Source organism: Natator depressus, chromosome 2 (assembly GCF_965152275.1).
Source record: "Natator depressus isolate rNatDep1 chromosome 2, rNatDep2.hap1, whole genome shotgun sequence".
NCBI classification, from domain to species: Eukaryota; Metazoa; Chordata; order Testudines; family Cheloniidae; genus Natator; species Natator depressus.
The window spans coordinates 167,155,157-167,161,156 of record NC_134235.1 but is presented as its reverse complement, the minus strand read 5'-3'; the positions used below and the strand labels follow the sequence as shown (position 1 = coordinate 167,161,156).

The following is a 6,000-nucleotide window of genomic DNA, read 5'->3' as shown; positions in this document are numbered from 1 at the left end:
AGTTATTTGTTCATATCTCTATTATTCTTCAGAAGAATGTTTTTAGTTATGCAAAATTATACAAAAATAATTTCATATAGCTGAGAATGATTGAACTTAAAATTGTATCATCTTGATGTATACAAAGCTATTTCATGTTTTTTTTTAAAGGATTTAAATGTATTAACACTAATTTTTAAGGCAATTTGGCCCACTTGATGGAACACAGGATTGGGAGCCAGGAGACTTGGTTTCCGTTATCAGCTCTACACTGATCTGTTATGTGTTCTTGGGCAAATCATTTCACTTATCTATGCTTCTGTCACCCACCCATCCTTTACCTGTCTTGTCTATTTAGATTGTATACTCTTCACGAAAGGATTGTATCTCACTACATGTGTGTATAGTGCTTAGGATAAGGAGACTGAGCTCAGTCACAGTAGCCTCTAGATACTGTAATGGAAATATTAATAATGTTTTTCTCTCTCCCTTCATAACTACACTAGCTATGTTGTACAGTATTGCATAAACCAAATGCATGAGTTTGACAGTATAAATGTTTTATTGACACTCATTTTGGAGGAGCTATATTGCAGGATCATGTGGCTCTCTCAAACTCATGCTAGTGAGCATAGGTCATAGTGAGTAACAGACAACAGTTTAGGACAGACAGTGAAGAATTACCCAACTGAAATGGCAGGGGCACAACAGCTAGTCAGTATATTATCTAAACTGCTACTTTGTCAGGATGCTCTCAATTTTGCAAGATATGCCCTACAGTCTTTAGTAACTGCAGAGGGGTTAATGTCTTGTGAAAGGCACTTCCACCAGCACAATACCATCATCGCCACACGGGGGTATCGCTTATAGGGAGCAAATGCCAACTTAAGAATTGTCTCCCCTTCAAACACTGCTCAACTGTCTCCCCTTCAACCCAGCTTAACTTGCAATAACTGAAAATGTTACAGGCAATCTGATGTCATAAAGCAGCACCAGGCCTTCAATGTCTCCTTCAATAATTCCTGTCTGCTATAAGATGACTTCTACCTACCCAGTGAGGCAATACATTACCTCCAACGTCATCACATCCTCTAGATCTCACTTAAATATCTGTAAATAAAAAATAAATGGGCCTGAAGCTTCAGCACTTGCCCCAGCCAACAGGACAGGACTGAGGCTCTCTCAAATGAGACCTCTTTCAGTCAAACTGTAGCCACTACTGGAGTTGTGCCACTTCAGCACAAGTTATCCGAGTTAACAAAAAACAAGTCTGAGTTATAGCCATCCCTCCAATGTCTGTGACTTTGTGGGCACTTAATCGTCCCCACGAGTCATACCACTATCTTGAGATATGTTGGTATCAAATGTAATATTACATCCATCCTCCAAGGGAGGACAACAGGGGGCTCTATGACCAATACGACTAGCATAAATAAAAGTATATTAACTTGGGGAGGTGCTCAGCTAGCCGTCCCTCCCCACTTCTCTCCAATGCTGGCTGTGGGAGGGGGGTCCGTCTTCCATTTTCTCCGGGGCTGAGTGCAGGAGGGGTGTGCAGCTGCTGAAGGATTAGTTAGCTTCCCCTCTTTCTCCATCCTAGTGTGACGGGGAGGAGAGCTCCCCCAAGTGTCGCTGGGTCACTCAACCTCATTTCTCTCCCTGCGGATGAGCGGGTGGGGGGCTGGGGAGCCCCCCACCGATGTTAGCAGGGGGGTGCTGGGCGGACTCCCCCCGCCCCCAATGCGGTGCTGGGGAATCACCCTGGTCTGGCGCTGGGCAGCCCCCTCTCTCTCCTCCTGAGGGGGCAGACCCGGTGCTGGCGGGAGCGCCGCTTCCCCCTGGTGCCGGGTGGGGAGCGCACTCTCCTGCGGCCGGTGCGGAGCGGGGCCCTTCCCGCGCCCTGGCGACAGGGGCCCGGGCGCAGGGGAGTGCGGAGCCGCTCTCTCCCCGCGGGCGGGAGCCGGGGCGGGGCGCGCTGTGCGGCGGGGGCGGTGCTCGCTCCTCCTCTGGGGCCGCGCGGCGAGGGAGGCGGCGGATCCGGGGCCTGGCGGAGGCGGAAGGGGCGGGCGGACGCGGCGCGGCCGGGCCTGACTCTGCGGGACGCGCGATGCTGGTGAGTGCCGAGGCCTCGGCGGCGCCGCGGTGTCGCAGTGAGGCCGGCGGCGCGGCGGGACGGGCGCGGGGAGGCGGCCGGAGCGGGGCGGGCTGCGGGGCTCGGCTCGGAGTCACTCCGCAGCCGCCGCGCAGGGGAGGCCCGGGCGCCGCCGCCGCCGGTTCTTCCCTTCGGGCTCGTTTTATGCCCCTGGCCCGCCAGCGCTGGGGTGGGGCCGAGCTCGGCCGGGGATCCGGCCCCTCTGCCCCCGGCCCGGCCTCTGGTGAGAGGCCTCGAACTACGCACTGGAAATGCCTTTCCCGGTACCGCCCCGGAGCCTTCCCCCATCCCGTATCCCCCCAACCCCCCGTCCTTGTGTCGCCCCAGGAGCCTCCTGCGCAAGGGGACAGCCCCCACGTTGCCTCAGTATTGCTCCGGGAGCCTCCCCTCCCCAAGGGGCAGCATCAGTGACTGGCTCTCTCACCCCCAATATTATCCCAGTCACTCCAGAATATTCTCTTCCACAGCCCCTCACCCCAACCCCCCAGTGACTGCCTGCCAGACTTCTGTATCATCTCAGTTAGCCCTGATCCCGATATGATCCCAGTTCCCTCCCACTCTTAAAGACTGTGCAACTAACTACTCCCCAAAAGCCCCTACTGTCCCTTCATCCCCGGTGACTGTCCCTGTAACTGCCCCTACCCAATGACTGTATCTCCATAGTCCTCAGTGTCCCTCAAGTATATCCTTCTAATTCTCTCGTGAACACTCTGCCACCCACTAACAGCTCTGTAACAAAGCCTTACAATGATCCATTTTCCTTTAACTGGGATCCTTTCCCCATCCCTTTAATCATTCTTTGCCTCTCAGTGTGGAGGATTCATCCATCATAATTATTCCTCTGCTGTAATTTGTCCTCCAAAAAACTATTTCCTGCACTGATTCTTACCCCTGCTGATCTCATTTACTTGTCCTCAGATCTTTCCCTAAGATCCCTCATCATCTTCCCATTACACTTCTTCTTTCCTTTCTGTGAACCCACATACTGTCTCCCCTACTTTGTACTTGTATCCTCTTGCTGAGCCATTTCTTTTGATGGGGTAGTGCCAGTTGGCTTACTTTTTGAACACCTTTTTCTATCCAGGCTGTGCACACGGATTATTTCCCTATCTTTATTAATTTGCCCCAATTATGTTTCAGTTCTCTGCTAATAACAGCAAACCAGTTTAACACCCCCACCCCAAATCAGTGTTGCTTTATTTACTGGACATATAGCTTTTCTCTTTTGTCTCACTTTTTATCTGGGGATAATTATGTGGTCCATCAGGTGCTTTAGTAAAAACCTGCTATTTTGGAGAAGCTGGGGGAGAGAATAGTGAGGGAATGGGGAGTTAGCTTAAAGTAGCAACTCAGAAATTGTTTCCACTACAGTATTGTGAATTGGCGGTTTGGGGGGTAACACTGTTTGGAATCTTTTCTTCAAAAGCAAAAGTGTAGTAAATTGGCCCACTATCACCAGCTGCAGCCCTGGGCACTTATTGTAAAGAGGCTTGCATTGGCAGATGAATTGACCTTATATGACCCTCTGACAAATTGGTTGCTTCCCTCTCTGATTTTGTGGTTCTGAAGATTCATAGATTATGTGGCCAGAAGGGACCACGGTGGTCATATAGTCTGACCTTCATTATCTAGAATATCCCTGAAATAATTCCTGTTTGGACTAGAGCATATCTTCTAGAAAAACATCCAAACTTGATTTTAAAATTGCCAGTTGTTCCTCCTTGTAGTTGAACTATCCTTGCTCCTCTTGTTACTGTTAGTTGCTTAATCTGTTAATATTGATTGCTTTATCCTCGTAACTTGAATAGTGCAGTCAGAATTAAGCGCCATGCATAATTAGAATACTGTGTGTGCGCGTCACATTCGTTTACATCTGTTTTATAGTTTGTGCCTATAAGTTAGCTCTTGTCTGCAAGAGAAAGTTGCACCAGTTTCAGTTAAATCTTCATAAAAAATTAGCTAACTTGATGCAAAACCCTGTGTGGACACTTATTTTGGGTTGTGTGTGTCTTGGGTCTATCTTAAGTTGAATTTTGCTGTTTGCCTATAGAATTCTGCTGTTTTTTATAATTTAATGTTCAAGAAGTTATTTAATACTCTGTTCTATTAAATTAATTTAATTACATTTCTCTGGTGTTGGATTGTTAGTTTGAGTACATGAAACATGGAAAGGCCCACTCTACTAATCAGGCCTTGTCTACACTACCAGGGTAAGTCAACTTAAGTTACACTACTCCAGCTATGTGAATAATGTAGCTGGAGTCGACATAGCTTAGGTCGACTTAGTGCGGTGTCTGCACTGTGCAGTGTCGACAGGAGATGCTGTCCCATCAACTTACTTTACTCTCTCATTCTGGTGGAGTACTGGAGTCGACCAGACAGCGTTCTGCAGTTGATTTAGCGGGTCTTCATAGAATCATAGAATAACAGAGTTGGAAGGGACCTCTGGAGGCCATCTAGTCCAACCCCCTGCCCAGAGCAGGACCAATCCCAACTAAATCATCCCAGCCAGGGCTTTGTCAAGCCTGACCCTAAAAACTTCTAAGGAAGGGGATTCCACCACCTCCCTAGGTAACACATTCCAGTGTTTCACCACCCTCCTAGTGAAAAAGTTTTTCCTAATATCCAACCTAAATCTCCCCTACTGCAACTTGAGACCATTAGTCCTTGTCCTGTCATCTGCTATCACTGAGAATAGTCTAGATCCATCCTCTTTGGATCCACCTTTCAGGTAGTTAAAAGCAGCTATCAAATTCCCCCTCATTCTTCTCTTCCGTAGACTAAACAATCCCAGTTCCCTCAGCCTCTCCTCATAACTCATGTGTTCCAGACCCCTAATCATTTTTGTTGCCCTTCGCTGGACTCTCTCCAATTTCTCCACATCCTGCTTGTAGTGTGGGGCCCAAAACTGGACACTACTCCAGATGAGGCCTCACCAGTGTCGAATAGAGGGGAACGATCACGTCCCTCGATCTGCTGGCAATGCCCCTACTTATACACCCCAAAATGGCAACAAGGGCACACTGTTGACTCATATCCAGCTTCTCGTCCACTGTCACCCCTAGGTCCTTCTCTGCAGAACTGCTGCCTAGCCATTCGGTCCCTAGTCTGTAGCGGTGCATTGGATTCTTCCGTCCTAAGTGCAAGACTCTGCACTTGTCCTTGTTGAACCTCATTAGATTTCTTTTGGCCCAAGGTCTTCACTAGACCTGCTAAATTGACCCCCGCTGCATTGATTGCAGCAGCATCTATCCTCAGTAAATGTAGACATCGCCTCAGGAAATGATTCATTGATGACAGTGATTACCAGCATAGGGTCCACCTGTACTTATCTCTGCTGGCACTGAAAGTAGTTTAACTGCTAGTGGACAAAATGATTTTTAACATGGCTCCTTTATACTTTCTGTAATGCTACTGAAAACGGCTTTATTCCATGTGCACTAGTAATTAAATCACTTTCAACACGGGTTTAGAGAATGCATGGTAGGGGAAGGGGAGATATACCCATTGCTGAAAACAGTTGCCAAGGGCAGGTCTACGCTGCAGCCGGGATCGACGCTCTTGAGATCAATCCACTAGCAGTCGATTTAGCGGGTCTAGTAAAGACCCACCAGATCGACTGCAGATTGCTCTCCAGTCGACCCCTGTACTCTACCCCCGACGAGAAGAGTAACGTAAGTTGACGGGAGATTTTCTCCCGTAGACCCTGCGGTAATTCGACCTCAGGTACGTGGACTCCAGCCACATTATTCATGTAGCTGGAGTTGTGTAGTGTAGGTCGACTTACCGCCGTAGTGTATACCTAACAAAGGGTCATTTTCCTATTGCAGATAGATATAAAGGCCATGTTGTGCAACAACTTTCCCAGG

The 6,000-nt window shown here is 48.5% G+C and overlaps 1 protein-coding gene across 1 annotated transcript in view; it reads left to right on the top strand.

The window, feature by feature from the left end:
- Window positions 1–2,009: 2,009 nt before the first annotated feature.
- CUL1 (cullin 1) overlaps window positions 2,010–6,000 on the top strand; it is an 86,316-nt gene continuing 82,325 nt past the window's right edge. Inside the window, exon 1 of the mRNA XM_074945271.1 lies at window positions 2,010–2,092. The gene's annotated coding sequence lies outside the window, so the exon portion shown is untranslated. The remainder of the gene's footprint in view (window positions 2,093–6,000) is intronic.